This window comes from Dreissena polymorpha, chromosome 6, assembly GCF_020536995.1.
Source record: "Dreissena polymorpha isolate Duluth1 chromosome 6, UMN_Dpol_1.0, whole genome shotgun sequence".
In the NCBI taxonomy this organism is placed as follows: Eukaryota; Metazoa; Mollusca; class Bivalvia; order Myida; family Dreissenidae; genus Dreissena; species Dreissena polymorpha.
In genome coordinates, this window is record NC_068360.1 from 70833415 (window position 1) to 70854096 (window position 20682).

General features: G+C 35.9%; 1 protein-coding gene across 1 annotated transcript in view; it reads right to left on the reverse strand.

The window, feature by feature from the left end:
- LOC127835788 (uncharacterized) overlaps positions 1–8666 on the reverse strand; it is a 35095-nt gene extending 26429 nt beyond the window's left edge. Inside the window, exon 1 of the mRNA XM_052362224.1 lies at positions 8572–8666. The gene's annotated coding sequence lies outside the window, so the exon portion shown is untranslated. The remainder of the gene's footprint in view (positions 1–8571) is intronic.
- Positions 8667–20682: the final 12016 nt, after the last annotated feature.

Below are 20682 nucleotides of genomic sequence, written 5' to 3' on the forward strand. Positions count from 1 at the left end.
TGGTGAAACTAACGGGTGCACGGAAACATACCAGGCGGTGATACTTCGGGCGCACGGGAACATACCAAGCGGTGAAACTTCCGGGTGCAAGGGAATATACCAGGCGATGATAGTTTCAGTCACTATTGAACAAAGCGGTGAAACTCCCGTTTGTGCGGAAACATACCAGGCGGTGATACTTCCTGGCGTACGGAACATACCAGGCGGTGATACTTCCTGGCGCACGGGAACATTCCAGGCCGTGAAACATCCGGCTGCAAGGGAATATACCAGGCGGTGAAACTTCCGGGCGCACGGAAACATATCAGGCGGTGAAACTTCCGGGTGCACGGAAATATACCAGGCGGTGAAACTTCCGGGTGCACGGAAACATACCAGGTGGTGATATTTCCGGGTGCAGGGAAACATAACAGGCGATGAAACTTCCGGTGGCAAAGCAGTATATCAGGCGGTGATACTTTCGGGCGCACGGGAACATACCAGGCGGTGAAACTTCTGGGCGCACGGAAACAAACAAGGCGATGATACTTCCGGGCGCACGGAAACATACCAGGCGATGATACTTCCGGGCGCACGGGGACATACCTGGCTGTGAAACTTCCGAGCGCACGGAAACATACCAGGCGTTGAAACTTTCCGGCGTACGGAACATACCAGGCGGTGATACTTCCGGGCGCACGGACACATACCAGGCGAAGAAACTTCCGGGCGCACGGAAACATACTAGGCGGTGATACTTCCAGGCGCACGGAAACATACCAGGCGATGATACTTCCGGGCGCACGGAAACATACCAGGCGATGAAACTTCCGGGTGCGCGGAAACATACCAGGCGGTGATACTTCCGGGCGTACGGAAACAAACCAGGCGGTGATACTTCCGGGCGAACGGAAACATACCAGGCGGTGATACTTCCGGGCGCACGGAAACATACCAGGCGTTGATACTTCCGGGCGCACGGAAATATACCAGGCGGTGATACTTCCGGGCGCACGGGGACATACCGAGCGGTGATAGTGTCGGTCACTATGAAACACCAGGCGGCGAAACTTTCGCGTGCACAAGAGCATGCCAAGTGGTTACACTTTCTGGTGCACGGAACAAATCAAGATGTGGCACTTTCGGCCACACTGAAACATGCCACTCTGACGACATATCCTGCTGAATACCAAGCTTGAATATTCCAAGCGCGTGAGAATTTCGGGCGCTCTTGAAAATACAAGGCGGATGACACTAATAGGTGCACAGGGACATAATAGCGATACGCGGATACGTTTGAAAGTGAGAGGGTCCAAGAAGAAGATGGAATTTCATTGCGATACGCGGACCTGTTAGACGAGACGTCGTATTGTGCGATGGCAATCAGCGGGTCTGATACCGGAACCACCTGTCGGGCAGACATCGAGAACACATGTCGTAACCGGCAGTCGGGCGGACAGCGGGACGACAAAAGACGAGGCGTTAAGGAAACTTGCAGCGACTCAACATGAAGCGCAATATTACCTTACCGCAGATGGAACTACTTAAATTCAGTCATCATCATCATCATCATCATCATCATCATCATTACCACCACCACCACCACCACCACCACAACCACCACCACCACCATCACCATCATCATCACCATCATCATCATCATCTCCCGAAGAAATGCAACATTTTACTGAACATTTTTTGTTGAAAATCCGGAAGCTGCGTATACAAATAGCCAGTCGTAGTAAACTGGTAGAATGTGCGAAAACACGTGTTTGCATTACTCTTTTAACTTTGGGAAAAAGGCCACTTGTTAAGTTAAAATAGTAACAATACACAGCGTTAAACGTGTGGGACACAGTTTCATATCTGACTGGCATTATTCTGACAATGCGTTTTCTGGCGGTCAACCCAGAGAGTTGTAACCGTATACATGCCATTTTTTATGACATACACTTTAACTGCTATGAAGTTAACAATTACACTCAGTCACATGAAATCGTTAACATGTTTCAATCAATGTTTCAAGTAAACACTTTTGTATTTGAACCACACAGGGAACACTCAACAAATCTTCAAAATATTTCGCTAAGACACTCGGAGCATCAATAAACCAGGCCTCGAAGCCCACACTAAATGTTAAAGAGATTACAACCCATGGGCTAAATAAACACACAGATATTTTGCAATATTTACATAACGTTATTTAAAGTGGATAGTTATACAAACATTCCGCTTTGCTGTTTACATAGTCGACTTCAAGATAAGATATTGTTGCGTTAAATATCATCGTCACGGGAGAGAACATTAACATACATTAAATCATTCAGTACTAAAAAGCTATTGGGGCCACATTTATGACTCGATCTTGATGATACTGATTCAGAAATAGTCAGATACCTCATATTATCAAGTTTAGTATAATATTTGCAAGACAAATTATATCATTTTTAAGTACATATTTCTTTGTGAAAAATATAATTATTTTATTTAAATATTATATCATATTTTTTCGTATTTTTAACAATTCTAAACTTAATACGGCTAGTTTTTTAACACTACTTTGTTTAAGTAGTTCGACAAATTTGAACAATCGACTTTTCAGTTCAATTCAATGTTACAAACGTTTTCAGGAAAAAGAGAAAAGACTGAAGCTTTATGCTGCTTGTTAAGATATGTTGTACGTTTTTTTAAAATAATTTTATTTTGCAAAACTTAATTGAATATTTATTAACGTCAACATATAATTAAATTTAATCGCGACATTACATATGTTATAAGATAGAACAGTTAGATTATTTATGAACACTGTATTGAATATGTGGTACAGACAAACACAAAAACACATAATACAGTAATATGTTTTTAGAATGCACCCACATGAATATCAGGGCAAGGCTTTGAGTCATTTTGCGATAAAAGCGTTTGTTAAGGATTATATACACCGCATGATATAACCCTTACAAAGTCGCAATTGTTTTCATGTTTCCATTAAAAATAATAGAAGGGTTACGTTGACTTGTTCAAACAGCGTTGATCGTGCGGAGATTAAACTTAAGCAGCGCATGATAAGAGAATTTCGTGAAATTATGATCGGTACAATCTTATCTATCCTTGAAATCGGTACTAGCTGTCACAATCCACTATTCTGTCACCTCAACTGTATAGCGTGTTATCTTACCTTTATTATGGTTGTCATTTGACCTTCCATTCACGATATGAATATTGATATATGTCATATATATCTAACGGTAAGTCTCCAAATCGCTTCATAACCGGGTTTCAAGTTAAGCGTGGGATAAGGGTTACAATACTTAATTCAATATCAAAATCAGTATCGATATATACCTATCATTTTCGATTTAATCGGATTCATGTCTCGCTCGTAAGTTTGCGTCACCAGTTAAAAGTACCTCTCCATTCTTTCGATTTCGATAACAATATCACAATCAATATATTGAACATACACGAAGAATGAGCAGGGGAATTTTCCGATGCAATATATATAACATCTAGACATGCATATGATTCAATATATAGAAACCTCATCTAATTTAAGCCTAACAAAACAATAAATGTCTCGAGCCATTCGCTCTTTAGTGTTGCAATTGTAAATTGTTCATGGAATTGTATATTTAGTCAAACTCATTCTGCTTTATGTTAGATTTTCAATCTCATTGCCACTCAAATCACACGTCATTTGGCTTACAAAATTGCTGTGTGTTGTTCTAATTTGTCAATAGAAAAAACAATGCATGGCACTGTTTTATGTATTTGTAGAGTTTAGACTGATTCTTATCTACTGACTTCAAAATCTCACACATTGATGGCAAAATATCAGAGCCTTGTGGCGGCCATGGCGTCGCCTTAGGTACAACACAATCAATGGAAAGTGGGTATAATTTATCCATTTTATGAACCGAAAGAAGGATTTCTAGACGTATACATCCATTCCAACAAACGCGATTATTTTTAGGTTTTAAAGCGCAAAAAGACGGATTTCTACCTTGTTACCACCAGATATATTCTAATTTGCATAGAAACAATATGTTTCTTATTTATACTCATATTTACTTTCATTTCAAGGCGTGTGGCTTTAAGATTATCATGATACATGTATACATAAATACAGAATCAATACGAAGGATAAAATGTGTGATTATTGCAGTATGGCATCAACTGATTTGAAAGCAAATGTAATTGTTTGTCCTTAAACTGTAGCAATCATACCATTATATTGAACTGTAATAGAAATACAAACTGCTTCTACCTGCAAATATACTGTATACGGCCTAAGGCACATACATTGGAATTGATTTTTAAGGTGGTAGTGCGCGTTTATATACACATATCAGATAAAGTTTAAAAAAAACAATACTATAGCGCTATAGAGGATCGCCTTTTAGTAACAGTTTTTAATGTTCCAAATAAATTTGACACTACGATGACTTCCGCCATGCACATGTGAGATATAATTTGTGCTCATGTGTGCTCATGTTTTTTTAATTACAGTTTATCATTTGTAGTATAATTCATTTGTTCTGCTTTGAAGTAAAATAGTGTATATACACAGAGTAACGTTTGCAGATTTGCCAATAAACTATGTACTAATTAAACTATGTACTGAACATTTATTCTAGATTTTTTAATGATCCTATTTAATTTCCAAAGTGAATTGTTCTTCTGCAAATCTCTGTTGTAGACAGTAATCAACTTAATCTGTTAAATGGGTCCTTTGCTTATCTTTTGTTTTCCTTATTAATATGTATTCAAATGTTTTACGTTTTTTTTCTCACGAATTCAAAATACACGTTTACCATTACGTAAATTAAAGAAATTGTCCTAAAAAAACTGGCATTAAAAATCACTTGATTATGTGACTTATATCTGAGATGGTGATACATTTTAATTTTTCAAAGATGATATGAATTTTAGTATAATTGTTTATCCAAATGCATGATTGGTTTCATAGCACACTTGAAAGCCTATAAATAACTGCAACAATTTGAACATGTAAACAATTAAACTCCAGTTAAAGCTGTTATCTTGAAGATTAAGATCCTAATAATGACTAATGTGATAGTTTTGCTTACGTCGTTTAAGTCCAACCAGATACTAAATAGATAATTCATTACAATTTATAAGTTATCAATAAAATACGTTTTTTTTCCAGAAAAAACACAATCTTACACATTTGTTCTATTATAATGATTTGTAAACAAAGAGAACATACCTTCGCACCATAAGCTCTTTTATGAATACATAACGATTAATACCCGGCCATCTACCAGTATCGTATGCAGTGAGCCCCGGCAAATGTCACATTACATTGAAGTTGTGAAATAGGAGAACCCATGGCTTTTGTTTTGTATATTTGAAATATGCATTGAAATGATACACAGGAGTGGACCGGTTTTATGGATTTACAAAGCAATTGTTTCAAAAAAAGGAAATTTGCTCTAAGCCTTTAAGTTTGCGGTTAGCATTTTGCTTTACTTAAACGTCACTAGCTAGAAGCATAATTAGCCATATTGTTGTTATCTTATCGTCCCTCACTTAATTAGGAGAGTGGTGATTTGGATGGCATTTTATTTCATCATGATAACATTTTTCTTAAAGTTCCAAAAATGTTTTTGAATAATATGCCACGAAACCAAATTGTTCAGTAAAACGCTTATTGAGGAACCAAAATCATATTAGTGCTTTAAAGGAGTTGCTCATATAATAATAAATAAGCAACTACAACAACTTCAACTACAAAACTCATTAATGAAAGGCACAAGTAATTAAATACTCAAGATTGTGACAAAAATGCATTCAGTGATTGAGTAGACTGTATAGTTGTTCATTCCATGGTTTAAGGCAAGAGCATGCGTATTGGGTTGTAAATTAGATATAACTACATAATATTGTGTTCGTTGTTATTCACATAGTGTTAAGAACTGGCTAAAAATACATATAATCGCAATCTGCAAACGTAATAATTTGCACTTTCAAACTGACATATCAAATATTAAAACAATAAAGCAAGGTAAATTCAAAATGAACTGTTTCCTTACCTTAAAAAACAGCTAAGTTTATTTATAGTTGTTATGTCCATTCAATTACCTCGTTGATTTAATAGCTCGAACATACACATGGCATTTATAGCGAATGCACAAGGCCGTCACTTGAGGCGAATTGTGTGCTATTAAACGAGACCGCCGCTTTTGTAACATAAGTATCCGGTTAGTTGAAAACCATGGGCACCAGGGTTTTTTTTTTCTTTATATGTCTATATATGGCTATAGAAAAACCTTTTTAACACTCTGGAGGCCACATTTATTGCCCCGTCTTCATGAAACTTGGTCAAAAATGTGTCCAATGATATCTCGGACAAGTTCGAAAATGGTTCCGGTTGGTTCAAAAACATGGCCAGGCGGCGGGGCATTTGTCCTTATATGGCTATGGTAAAAACATGTCAACACTCTAAGTCACATATATAGTCCAATCACCATGATAAAAAATTGTTATGTGATTATGAGTTTTCTTCAGAAACATTAATGCCCGGCCTCATACATGTTTGTTGTCTGCATAACTGCATAATATAAGCTGTTTTCTTCCAATTTGTTATTTGTAATATCAACAACTTGCTTAATATGTGTTATGTTTTATAAATTGCTTAATTTGTGTTATGCCAGGTGTATTGATATTTGTTTATGAATTATGAAGTTTTGATGAAATATCATTTAACTGTAAAAAGTATGTTCATGTATTATTTTATTACACAGGCTAAAATTGTTACTACAAAGGTTTATGAAGAGACTGTATCACATAAATGGTTGCAAAGGCTCCTCTGTAGAAGCCGGGGCACATTTCATTTACTTAATCATAATGTACATGAGAGGACATACTTTCCAAGATTAGATGATGCTTTTTTACAACATACGGAATTAATATGTTCTTTTCATTAACTTTTGTTTTCTGGAAACTCATACACAACTGACTAAGTAATGTCCTGAACAAATTCACTGTCACAATGTTCATCATAATCGGTATACCTAGAAGTAAATCCAGACTTGTATCCTCGTCATCCCATGACACAAAATCCGTCTAAGACATGGTGAAGAGACACAGAAAAGTTACTAAATAACTGGATCGATATGCTCAATATCGGAGAATGGCACAGTATACGGGTCTGAAGATTTCTATACATAAACTCAAGGTGGTAATGTTATAATTGGTAAAATCGTGCATTGAATTTAGCGGTCATTAAAGCGAACAATGAACACAAACAGACGATTTGAGCAGACCAAGAATAGATGCTCTCCATAAGAAGACACATTTGTTCAGAGCTTTATTCAAAATATACTGTTAGTAAATGGCATTCGGATTGATCAAATTTAAACGCTGCAATTAAAATGAAAAAACAAAAATCTTATTAAAACAACCAATTATTAGTTGTTTGTCGTAAGATTCTGATCGCCTCTTAATTTTAATTTATCGTATTTCGAAGGCCATCTTTAAATACCGGTTATCATTGTTTTTTTGTTTTTTCAAACTGGAGGCGAATAAAATCGCTAAATACAGCAATGCGGTGTGTGATTTATTTTAATTGACACATTACAATTGTGTGATAATACCGCATACATTCTCTTTTAATAATACATAACAATTTATTTGTTTCAAATCGCAAAAACTTAAACGCGAAAGCGTGTTTCAGAAATGTTGATAAGCGTGTTAACTACCGTAGCAACCGACAAACAGTTGCGCGCTTATCTCGCCGAAACCCGCGACGTTCGATAGTTTGCCGATATTTGGCGAGTTGCCTATCGCTGTTATTTACGTCTCTGATAAAAAAAAACATGTCTGCGCACCATACGCTCCTTTACGAAAGCATTACGAGTCATAACCGGCCGTCTACCACTATCGTATGAAATGAGCCCCGGCAATCTCACATTACATGTATATTGAAGTCGTGAAATAGGATAACGCATTGCTTTAGATTTGTCTTGTTGAAATCGGCCTTCAAATGATATAAAGGTTAAGTATCCTGCTTTACTTAATCGTTACCATATCGTAAGTTTAATATTAGCGGTGTATTAAGGAGAGTGGTGAATTGGATGACTTGATATTTTATTTCATTCTTAAACTGAGATGGAGAATTCGAATAATATACCACGAAACCAATTTTTTTTAAGATGATGTTACAATAAAACGCTAATAGAGAAACCAATCATATTGTTGCTTTAAGGGAGTTGCTTATATAAAAATAAATAAACAACTACAACAACTTCAACTACAAAACCTACCAATGAAAGGCATAACAACAAGTCATAAAATACTCCAAATAAGTGACAAAAAACATTCAATGATTGAGTAGACTATATATTTGTTTAATCCATGGTTTGATGCATGAATATGCGTATTAGGTTGTAAATTAGATATCAACTACTAAATATTTCGTTCGTTTTTATCCACATAGTGTTAAGAACTTGCTAAAAAATACATATAATCGCAATATGTAAACATAATAATTTGTACTTTCAAACTGACATATCAAATATTAAAACAATTAAGCAAGGTAAAATTGTTCAAAATGAACTTTGTCCTTACCTTAAAAACTGCAAAATTATTTTAAGTGTCCATGTCCATCCCACGACAATGTCCCGTTTATTGAGAATTCGACAAGACCGCCACTTGAGGCGAATTGTGTGCTATTAAACGAGACCGCCGCTTTTGTAACATAAGTATCCGTTATTATCTTAAAGGTGTGATAAACTGGTATGAAGGACATTTTAAAACAGGTTGACCAGATTACATGGAAAACTAAGTTTAAAAATAAATCGGAAAGAACGTGTAACTATCGTTGTCGTAGTCGTTTAGATCCGGGATGATCCGTGAAGATAACGTGTTGGTTCTCGCTTATATGGGATTAGTCGGGTCTTTGTTGTGTTGGTAAGTAGCGCTGTCGGGACTGTCCGGGACAGTCCCTATGAGCGTGTTGATTGCGTGTTGCGGACGGTGTTGTTAGTGTCAGGTCCGTGTTTTGTCATGGGTGATGGTCTTTGGAAGATCATTTACGTTCAAACATCCCTAAAGTCTAGGGATCGTCCCGGATTTACTGCCGATTTCACCCGTGCTTATTTGGGACTGGGGTCTAATATTTCTTTAGCTTATTATGTCAAGTAGACAAGAGTGATGGATAAAACGAGTTGAAGAATTTCCGTGTCCAACATTCAAAAGTATTTATTTTCCATGGAGCAACAATAAATGAAAGACATTCGTCGTGTTTTTCTTCAATCTGTTCGTAGTTTTAATTTAAATATATTATAACACTCGGCATGCCGATATAATGCGAATCGATTTAACATAATTATGTTCAATTTGGCATGTTAAAAAACATTCATTTAACAAATCAACATACCAGATGCAATATCATTCGAATTAAGTAATTAATTGTACAATATCACACCATGCACATTGTGCACTTCAGGTTGTAGCGCGGTAGAGACGATCAAGCCATGGTGAAAGGATATTTTAGATCACGAAAAGCACTTAGTTTGCCAACAATAGCCGAAGTTCTGTCAAATTAGCTGTCGCTTCACGTATGGCTTTGTCCGGTTTGGGTGCCTGTTTAACAAGCGCCTGTTAAGCAACTAATGGCTAGATAACAAGTAAAGAATTATGAAATAATAATACAAGCCAGAATGCTTAGCCAATAAAGTAAGCATAGCGTTCATAATAATAACATTATCATTATCAACAGCAGCAACAAAAGCATCGTCATCATAATCAGCAGAAGTAGAAGCACCACTATAATCATTTTCTACGACAACAACACAAACAACCTACATATCATCAAATTTTTTAACATAAACATGAACAGTATTGTTATTTTAAAAAGCACATTTAATGCAATATTTCATCATGGCCTGGAGTGTGAGTTATGCAAGTCAGATTTTATTTACAGGTCCTGAAAGCGTCATTGCAAATGTCCTATGGGCGGACCTTTACAATCACTTTAAGAGCTACACTCATATTAGCCTCGGTTTAATGTATGTGCGTAAAGTGTCATTCCAGATTAGCCTGTGCATTCCACACAGGCTAACCAGCGACGACACTTTCCGCTTTTATGGAATTTTTCGTTTAAAGGAAGTTTCATCTTAGCAAACATCCAGTCTAGGCTTAACTGCGGACTGCACAGGCTTATCTGAGACGACACTTTACGCACATGCATTGAGTCATGTTTTTCCAGAACGAGGTACATGTAAACAAATGAATGGCTAGTTTAAAACCAATTCAAATACACCATTAAGTCTAGGAGAGTATTTTTCATGTTTCTGAAATTTGTCACGAATCTGCATCCAGTATCGAATCGATGATTTAAATGTCATGTTTTGTCGAAAATGTTTCGAAATTTAAGTTTATTTTTTTTAGTGTATTAATGTGTCTAAATTCCATTGATTATGCGTCCGTTTATATAAATCGGACATAATATATATAATTATACTTGCGGTTACGTATACAAGATTGAAAAATCTTCTTTTATATATAGTGGAATTTCCAAACCAAAAATTCTGGTCTAAATTTGACTGTATTTTTGTTTAAGCTTAGGGTATTCAATTAAAAAATTGTTTCTATGATCATAACATAACACTTTAACCTGTGTGGGTGAAATATGTGTTTGTGTCTGCATTATACTGTGCATGGATTGAATCTACCTTTATTATATGTATACCTGTAGTATATTAAGTACATTTTACGTTTTCGAAAAAAAACAACACTTTTATATACGAACAAATAAAAGCCACATAAATACTAAAACTCAACAAATAATTCGTTAAATATTTCGTATAATAACGTTAGCCCATACTTAATTAGTGTTCCTTTGAGCAATAGCCAAAATGTCAACGCTTGATGTGGAATGGTAACATAGATTTAACGAGATACACAATGCTCGTTTTTATTTTTAGGCATTTACGATTGGCGTCGGGAAGCGTTGGAAGGACGACGTAGTTCCCGTTCGCATTCGCACGTAAATGTTCTGATATCGTCGCGGTAAATTCACCTGGAATAAATTGTCACACACTATAAAAACGGGCATTTTGTGTCTTTTCTAATCCATGAAACTAAACCACATTTAGCGTTGAAATTGTGGAACAATGATCTTTTAATAAGTTAACTTTATTTTACGAAATATTTTACGAAATAGTCGTTCATTTTGAGTATTTATGTGGCTGTAAAATTTAAACTAACATGAACATTTGTAATGCATGAAGGTGAGTAAAAGCTTCGTAACGAACTAACTTATATTTCCAGTTGGTCTGACGTCGGCGATCACGATCAAGGCGATCACGTGCTACAAATGTATGGGAGGAGCGTGCAACGATGACACGCTTGATCTGAGCCATGCGTCCGTTACGAAGAAAAGTGGATGTAAATCATGTTTAAAAAGGAAAGCCGGACCACGTAACGTTACAGTTTTTAATAATGCTATTAGTGCGAGCAATGGGAACACGGGGATAAATGCATGTGCGTAAAGTGCCGTACCAGATTAGCCTGAGCAGTCCGCACAGGAAAATCAGGGACAACACTTAACGTCGTATATATTTTCGTTTAAATGAAGTCTTTTCGAAGCAAAACTTCAATAGACGCGGAAAATGTCGCCCTGATTAGCTTGTACGGACTGCACATGCTAATCTGGGACGACACTTTACGCACATACATTAAGCCAAGATTCTCCGGAGCGATGATCCATTATAGAATGACACGCAGAAACCTTCAAAATTACTATTAAGTATTATTTCTTCACATATATTTAGGCTAACTATAAGGCTATTTAGTGACTATGTTCGAAAGGAACTAAAAGACTTAAAACTGTTGATGGATAATCAAAAAAGTTTAGTGTTTGCACAAAAATATGGTCGGCCGGATGATAACAAATCAAAAACAGTTTTTACGCCGTACAAACAGTACGCGAGGTCTCTTTGAGCACAATAACTATAATGCAGCTTAAGTGTACAACCTAATTTTATTGTTAGAAAGAATTTAGATTACATATTGTCATTGGCCTTGTTCTCTTCATATATTGTTATCCAAAAACGTGGTCTTTTACAAACGACGCCATGTTTTTCCTGAAAATCGCAATGAAGCTTGATTCTGTTAGAGCACTGAAGGACAGATGTGTGAACTTCAAATAAATAAACAAAAATTTGTATACGCCTACAATGCATGTATATGTTTATGTATTTTACATAAATGGATGGAAATTACGTTCAAAACCAAAAAAAAAAAAATTTTTGAATGCAATCGATATAACTTGGTCAAAGGCCGACCGCTTTAAAGGACGAGTTCTCCAAAGGATGAGTGCCTATTTACACTCTGTCGAGTCCTTATCGTTAAACCCTACTCCCAATGTTTCGTATTAATTAATTAATGGAGCTTCACTTTGTGAAGTACGGTGGTCTTCGTAATAAGAAAAAAAATCGCAGTATGTGTTTTTTTTTCATACATCATAATGGAGGAATGCGTTTTGCGAAACCGGCAGAAATATTCACGCGAATTTATGATGTGATCATTGCATGAACCGATAGCCCGGACACTTTATTACTATCTATAGTTCAGTGTACAGACGCGTGGCCACTTTACCTACACCTTGTGCATTTACGGGAGTCATAATGATACTCTACGTACAATCGTGAAGTCGCTGTACGGGCGCCATGTTGTGACTGTATTGTCACCGTTAACACACCTTTCTGCCCAACTACGGGTATATAAAAAAACGCACACATGAACATACAATTAACCCATTTATGCCCAGCGTCTAGAAAAAAGGCCTTGGCAAACAGCGTAGACATAGATGAGACGCCGCATGATGCGGCGTCTCATCTGGGCCTGCGCTGTTTGCTTAAAGGAATTTCTGTAAGAAATATTATAAATATAGAAATAAGTATACTAAACATCCCGTATTGTGGAAATAAATTGATCAAATTTAGAAGGATGGGAGAGTCCACTAGGCATAAATGGGTTAAGCTCAATAAAAAATAAACGTCATGTTTTCAGTTGCTGTTGAACGGGACTGTGTGAAAACGGTCAGTCTAACGGGTGTACGGAGACGTCTGCGTTCGGCTATACCGTTGCACTTGATCGTCTTCATGACAACGGCTTTTGAATTTGCTTTTTTGCACATTCATGCTACTGTGACACCGATCTCTGTAACAGCGCTAGTCACGTGATCGTTTCCATGACCATGGTTGTTGGATTTGATGTCTTAAACTTCTTGGCTTAATTGCCATAGAATAGCTACATTTTCAACAGATCATATGTTCAGTATTATGTGATTGCAGTTTAAAGGGCATGGATTTTTTTCATACCAATATTCAATTTTGTGAAATTGTAAAGAGACAAACAATGGAGAATTATTGAAACACTTTTTGTAGCTTGTGTTATTTTTTTATTTAAGCAGCTAATAACATGGTGTTGATGTTTCATATATTAGGTATGCATGAACTCTTTCAGTATATTAAACATAATATAATATATAATTTGTTTTGTTCGAAATTAAATATATAAACTGAACGTGCCTTTTAATTTGTATTGTTGATATGTTTGTTTGTTTTTTTAAGATTGAGGCTCGAAGTTTCTAATAGTAGTTCATACATATTACAGGGATATGTTTATTAACCTTACGCTATACTAGGTTAGCTTGTGTATTAGTACTAAGTGTATATTTCTAAGCCAGTAACGGACAATTGTCATTCTTTAAACAGATATAGTGTGAGAATTGCCATAGAAATGCCATAGAAATGATTGTATAACCAATCCGCACACAAGTTATATGTACGGATCGAACTCGTGATCGTCTGATTCGGCCCGGGTTATGGTGCGTTGTCAATATACATCCCAATTAATGCAGTCTTAAGTCTTCTTTATGTAGTTTGTTACTTGGCAGACAAACACAATCCTATATCATTACTATCTTTGTTTGGGATAAATATGTAACAGTCAATATGGTGATATCTGACACTTTCAACGCACTTGTGAACGATAAAACAAGACACCATTAAACTGGTATCCTAACATTTAAACTTTATTATCTATCTAGTGTTTGATTACATGAGATATTTCATGTGATGAGCAAAGTACTAAATATTAACCTCATTGATAAATTTACAGCTGAACTATATGATGATAGGCACAAAATATGACGCTTAATTTTTGTTAACGTCCACAGCTATGCAAACTTGACTTAATCCGTCTCTTTTCACTGTAATAGTTATGTGTCTTTCGACACAGGGACGCAAAGATCAATAGGGAACCAACAAGCCATAAATCGAACCAATCAACGTGACACATTAAAGAAACATGATCTAAAGGTTTTGAAGCTTTAGCTCTGACAAAATCTGGGACAATGTTTTCCATATAATAATGTTCATTTTAGGTAATATTAAATACCACTACTTATTCGGAAGACAACAAATATTAATCGGAATACAATAGGTATGGGCACTATTGTTTTATTAACAACCTGTTGAAGAGTAAGATAATTAATGTTATTTTTCTGCGTCAGCCTAAATGAAATTATAAATAGTGTTAGCGCACTTGTATGAAATGTTAAAATTCAATAATGAATTTCAGACTTTAGCGACATCTATTAATACTACTGTTATTCAAAATAACAGTCCTTGAAATTGAAGCCCACACTGAACCATACATGAGATAATGATTAGGTCTTAAATTGAATTGAATACGTTACCTACCTTATCTGGAACGTTATCAAATCTGTACAACTACGTGCCATTAAGGCGATTGTAATGTATGTTTGATTAGCAAACACCAAGTGGCAGACAACTATCGAATTGACAGTAATTATCAAATCGATCTCTGTTTTGAACTGTACAATACTGTTATCAATTAATGATTTTGCCATAAGGTTATTGCTATTGGGGTCACTCTGCTCTAATTTACTTATTGGTTTTGTATTACATTGGTATCTTAGTTACAATCGCCATGCGCAATATAAAAAAAGTCGATTTATTTTTACATTTCTAATGTAAAGATTATTTCCGTGCAACATATATTTTAATGTATGTGTTGCTGTTCTTTTAAATTCTCTCAAAAAGATCAAGCTTGAGCATGTCGTAATGTTATTCATTCGATAATCATTATTGTTTTCAAGAGTCAATGAAATATATGTGTTATGCGTTCTCGAATAAAAAATATGTGTTAACGAAAACACTGTTTTATAGCAAGTCAGTGCTGTTCATTACCCGGCAATTGATAATGTGACTTCCTTAATTGAATATATTCATCAAATGTCGATTTAAATGAAATATTCTTCAACAAGAATATATATATAAAAATAAATAAATATATATATATATATATATATATATATATATATATATATATATATATATATATATATATATATATATATATATATATATATATATATATATATATATATATATATATATATATATATATATGTGTGTGTGTGTGTGTGTATTCATTAATATCATCATCAACAACTGCTTTTTCAATAAATGTATTACGAAAATCGAATCTATGAAAACCACTTTACGTGTTGGTTGTCCAAATCGGTGTACACCATCCGGTCGTAGGTGATCAGGCGTATGTTGATCGTGTGGGTGGTAGCGATGTTCCATGCTCTTACCACAATCTTGTGCAAGGAACGAATCCTGAACGAGAACAATGCTATCTATGCATATTAAGCTAATTTATTTAATTATGTGTCTATAACGTGAACTTAATGTTTCATGTTTAAAATACAAATTTGACATCTGATCATTTTCAGATTGATATTCCGGATGTTCGTCTAGTCGTCAACTGTTTTTTAACTGTTAATAAATCTGACACACGAGTCGTGGTGACTGGTTTTCATTATGGTACTCAGGTGATGAGCAGTCCTTTATTCTTACACATACTATTTACCTTCAGGGGAAGGGGTTGATTTCTCCTCCTTTCAGCTGATATCTTACCTTTCAATGTAAAATTTAGTTTATACATATAGCAGCCCTTTTTAGCTCACCTGAGCAGATGTTGATCATAGTGAACGTATGCGATCGCCTTTTGTGCGGCGTCAACATTTGCCTTGTTAACACTCTAGAGGCAACTTTTATTGTCAGAACCTAATGAAATTTAGTCCGAAGATAAGTGCAAATGATATCTTGGACGAGAATGAAAATGGTTCCGGTTGGTCGCTGCCAGGGGGCGGGGAATTTTTCCTTATATGGATATATAAGGCTATAATAAAACCTTGTTTAAACTCTAGAGACTACATAATCACTTATTGTACAATCTCCATAAAACTTGGTCATTAGATTTGTCTCAATATCTTTGATGCGTTCAAAAATGGTTCCGGTTGGTTAAAAACATGACCATCAGGGGGTGGGGCATTTTTCCTTATATGGCCATAGTAAAACCTTGTTAACACTCTAAAGACTGCATTTATTGTCCGGTCATCATGAAATTAAATAAGAAGACTTGTCCTAATAATATATTGGACCAGTTTGAAAATGGTTTCAGTTGCTTGAAAAACATTGCTGCCGGGGGGTAGGGAATTTTTCCTTAAATGGATATATTTGGCTATAGTAAACCCTTGTTAACACTCTAGACGCTCTATTTATTGTCTGATCTTCATGAATCTTCTGGTTGTTCTAATTATATATCTTGGATGCGTTAAAAAATGGTTCCAGTCGGTTGAAAAACATGGCCGCCATGGAGCGGGGCATTTAACCTTTCATGGCTTAAAATAAACCTTGTTATCACTCTAAAGGCCACATTTATTGTCCGATCATCATAAAACTTGGTCAGAAGATCCAATGATATCATGGACCAGTTCGAAAATGGTTGTGGTTGCTTGAAAAACATGGCCACCAGGGGGCGGGGTATTTTTCCTTACATGGCTTAAGATAAACCTTGTTTACACTCTAGAGGCCACATTTATTGTCCGATCATTATAAAACTTGGTCAGAAGATCCAATGATATCATGGACCATTTCGAAAGTGGTTGTGGTTGCTTGAAAAGCATGGCCACCAGGGGGCGGGGCATTTTTCATTATATGGCCATAGTAGTGCCTTGTTAATACTCTAAAGGCTACATTTATTGTCCGAACTTCATGAAAGTTGGTAAGAAGATTTTTCCCAATGATATCTTGGACGAATTGGCAAATGGTTCTGGTTGATTGAAAAACATGGCTGCAAGGTGGGGGGGGGGGGCATTTTTCCTTATATTGCTATAATAAAAACTTGTAAAACCCTATAAGTCACATCTTTTGTCCAATTTTCATGAAACTTGGTCGAAAGATTTGTTCTAATGATATCTTCGAAGAGTTCAAAAGAGGTTCTGGTCTGTTGAAAACATGGTCGAAAGGGGCCAAGCATTTTTCCTTATATGGCTATAGTAAAACAGTGTTTACACTCTAAAGGCCACATTTATTGTCTGATCATCATGTAACTTGGTGAAAAGATTTTTCCAATACCGGTAATATTTTGGGCAAGTTCGAAAATGGTTCCAGTTGCTTGAAAACATGGCCACCAGGGTGAGGGTCATTTTTCCTAATATGCCTTTTGTAAAAACTTGATATCACTCTAAATATGGTTCTGGTTGCTTGAAAAACATTGATGCCAGGGGAGGGAAAATTATCCTTATAAGGCTATAGTCAAACCTTGTTAGCACTCTAAAATCTACATTTATATTTCACCTGTCATGAAACTTGGTAAGAACAATAATTGAGCTTATATCTTGGGCCACATAGAACAGGTCAGTTCACTTTTATCTCAGGTGAGCGACTATTAGCCTTTCAGGCCTCTTGTTTTGAAACTTACCTGTAATTGTTATTATCTTTCGGGGGGGGGGATTCTACACACCACACCCATTTTTAGGTCACTAGGTCAAAGGTCTAGGTCACGAAACTCTAAAAAAAAAAGGTTTCATTTATGACAAAAATGCACCCGCAGCCAAGCGTTGGCACCCGTTATTCGATGCTCTTGTTTTATAAATATAGCAGTCCTTTATTTTACACTTACCTGTATGTATTTATCCTTCGCGAGGGTGTATTCTCCTCCTGTCAGCTGATTTCATACCTTTCAATGTAAAACTTATTTTATACATAGTTCCTAACTGGAAACTCATACAAATGAGCCTCGCTCTGTGAAAAAGGTGTTTAACGCAGTCCCCACAGGCTAATCAGGGACAACACTCTCCGCCTTAACTGGATTTTTGCTAAAAAGAGACTTTCTTTAAATGAAAAAATATCATAAAAGCAAAAATAGTCATTCCTGATTAGTCCGTGCTGACACTTGACGCAGTCAATTAAACACCCTTTTTGTAGAGCACAGCCCAAATGAAGTTGAGCTATGTAAGTGAGGTTAAGCATTTTCCTCACATTTAGTATATTTTTAGCTCACCTGAGCACAATGTGCTCATGGTGAGCTTTTGTGATCGCTTTTTTTCCATTGTGCGGCGTCAACATTTTCCTTGGAAACACTATAGATGCCACATTTATTGTCCAATCTCCATGAAATTTGGTCAGAAGATTTGCCTAAACGATAACTTGGATGAGTTAAAAAAATGGTTACAGTTGCTTGAAAAAATATGGCCCCCAGGGAGCGGGGCATTTTTCCTAATATAGCTAAATATGGCTATAGTAAAACCTTGTTAAAACTATAGGGGCAACATTTATTGTCCGATCTTCATAAATGTTAGTCAGAAGAGTTTGAAAATGGTTCTGGTTGGTTAAAAAACCTTGCCCCCAGGGAATGGACCATTTTTTTATATGGCTAAAGTAAAACCTTGTTAACACCTTAGAGATCACATTTATTGTCCAATCATCATGAAACTTGGTCATAAGATTTGTCACAATGATATATTGGACGAGTTCGAAAATGGTTCCAGTTGGTTTAAAAACATGGTTGCAAGGGGGCTGGCCATTTTTCCTTATATGGCTATATATGGCTATGGTAAAACCTTGTTAACACTCTTGAAGCTACATTCATTGTCCGATCATCATGAAACTTGGTCATGAAGATTTTTTCCCAATACTATCTAAAAAATAGTTTGAAAATGGTTCCAGTTGGTTGAAAAACATGGCCACCAGGGGTTCTGGCATTTTTCCTTATATGGCTTTATATGGCTAAAGTTAAACCTTGTTAACGCTCTTGAAGCCACATTTATCGTCCGATCTTCAGGAAACTTGGTCACAAGATTAGTCCCAAAGATTTTTTGATGAGTTCGGAAATGGTTCCGGTTTGTTGAAAAACATGGCCGCCATTCAGCGGGGCATTTTTCCTTATATGGCTATAGTAAAATCATGTTAACACCCTAGAGGCAAAATTTATGGTCTGATTTGTATGAAACTTGGTTACAACATACGTCTCAATGACATCTTGATTGAGTTCCAAAATGATTCTGGTCTGTTGAAAAACATGGCCACCAGAGGGCAGGGCATTTTGCCTTATATGGTTAAACCTTGTAAACACTCTAGAGGCCACATTTATTTCACATCTTCATGAAACTTGATCAGAAGATTTGTCTAAATAATATCTTGTCCGGGCCATAACTTTGTCGTGCATTGTGAGATTTTAAAATCATTATTTGCACATTTGTTCAACATCATTAGACGGTGTGTCGCGCGAAAGAATTAGGTCGATATCTTCAAGGTCAAGGTCACACTTTGAGTTCAAAGGTCAAAAATGGCCATAAATGAGCTTGTCCGGGCGATAACTATGTCATTCATTGTGAGATTTTAAAATCGTTTGCACATTTGTTCAACATCAATGGACGGTGTGTCGCACGAAAGAATTACGTCAATATATTCAAGATCAAGGTCGCCACGACTAAAAATATATATATTTTGAAACAAAGGGGGGTTAATTATAAACAATCAGTTCAATTTGAGTAGTCTCCCTTTATCATACTTTTTTTTCAATTTGAAAACCTGGTTTTGTGACAATTTTGTCCCTTGCTTCCTTTTATGGCTATAGTAAAAACTTGTTAACACACTTAAAGTCACAATTATAATCCAATTTTCATGAAGCATGGTCAGTACATTTGTTCTAATGATATCTTGAACAAGTTCAAAAATGGTTCTAGTTTCTTGAAAAACATGACCTAAATGGGGCGGTCTATATATTACTTTAGTAAAACATTGTTAACACTCTAGAGGCCATATTTATTGCCTGATCTTAATTAAACTTGGTCAGAAGATTTATCACAACAATATCTTTGACGAGTTTGAAAATAGTTCTGGTTTAATGATATCTTGAATCAGTTTAAAAATAGTTCCGGTCTGTAAAAAAACATGGCCGCAACGGATCAGGGAATTTATCCTAATATGGCTATAGTTAGACCTTGTTAGCAATCTAACAGTAACATTTATATTTCACTTTTCATGAAAGTTGGTCAGAACGTTTGTTCAAATAATATCTTGGGGCTTCACAAAACAGGTCAGTTCCTTTGTATCTCAGGTGAGCGACTTTGGGCCTTTCAGGCCCTTAATAACACAATACATATTGTATGTGATCAGGAAAATAAAATACAAAAATGAGACATTACACTGCGTAAATTGCAATAATACTACTTGTCGGTAGATTTTCAAAATACCTTGACTCAGGTGCTAAAGTAGAACAGGTCAGGTGCACAAAAACCCTGATAGTAAGACAAAGTGGCAATAACTCAATACGCATGACTCTAAATGG